Below are 1,397 nucleotides of genomic sequence, written 5' to 3' on the forward strand. Positions count from 1 at the left end.
AATGGGGGTGGAGGTGGGTCATGGAGTCAAGGCACAAGGGCCATCTGTAGACAATTGGACATCCCCTCACAGAGGGGTCACAGGGAAGAAATGAGCCAGTCAGGGTGCAGTACAGCACCGATGAAACACACAACTTTCCTCTAGTTCTCTGGTGCTTCCTTCACCCCACTATCATGACCTCAATTCTACCTTACAAATCGGATTAGACCAGAGCATGCACACTGCTACAGATTGGAGCTCACAATACAGGGAATCCAGGATAGATAAACCCCTCAGGGCCAACAAGTAGAGTAGAGATACCAGGAGGATTAGGAGAGGGTGGGGGGAGAAAGGGGCAAATCAATCACAAGCATCAACCTAGAACCCCCTCCCAGGGGGACGAATAGTGGAAAAGTGGGTGAGGGGCGACAGAGGACTATGTAAGATATGAAAATAATAATCTATAGCTTATCAAGGGTTTCTGAGGGAGGGTGGACAGGGGAGGGAGGGGCTCAAGTGGGAAGAGAATGCTTTGAAAATGATGATGGCGCCATATGTGCAAATGTGCTTGACACACTGGATAAATGTTTGGATTGTGACAAGAGATGTAAGAGCCCTCAATATATATACATATACATATATATATATAAATTTGTTGATCTCCAGCCAAATTTTACTTGGCTGTGATATTGTTCAGTAATTTCTGCATTCTGTGGGACTACCTTTCTTTGAAATAGGTACACATGTGGGTCTCTTCTGGTCTGTTGGCCAGGTAGCTGTCATCAAATTTCATTACAATAGAATAGTGAGTACAACCAGTGCTTCATCAGTTTAGTGAAACATTTGAATTGGTATACTCTCAATGCCTTGAGCCTTTTATGAATAATGCCTTCAGCACAGTTTGGACTTCTTTGTTCAGTACCATTGGTTGTTGATCATATGCTACCTCTTAAAATGGTCCGATGTCAACTAGTCTGATCATGCATATACACAGCTGAGTTCTACATACTCAATATGTGAGGGACTGGGGATTGGTGTTATTTTAAGAGAAACAAATGGTTTCATAGGAGTTGGGGGTACAGAAAGCACAACAAGAAGTGAAAAATGTACACAGCATCCTACCTTTAAGATAGAGGGAATACAAGTGTGCACTTATCATGTTAATTTTCAGGAAGGAAGCACCAGAAGATCATTGAAAAATGTCTTCATCCCCAGAAGAGAGAACAACGGGATGACAGAGCAGGGGAACATGGGGGCAGGGGAGGGGGAGGAAGGAAGAGGGTGTTAACAAGCACAGGGACAAGGGAACAACAAGTGATCCAAAATCAATGTCAAGGAGGGTGCGGGGGGCCTTGCAGGGCTGGATCAAGGGCAATGGAACCGAGAGGAATGCCTAAAACCCAAATGAAGGCAGAACA

The sequence above is a fragment of the Echinops telfairi genome, unplaced genomic scaffold, assembly GCF_000313985.2.
Source record: "Echinops telfairi isolate 266 unplaced genomic scaffold, ASM31398v2 ScPeMD7_7466;HRSCAF=8504, whole genome shotgun sequence".
NCBI lineage: Eukaryota > Metazoa > Chordata > Mammalia > Afrosoricida > Tenrecidae > Echinops > Echinops telfairi.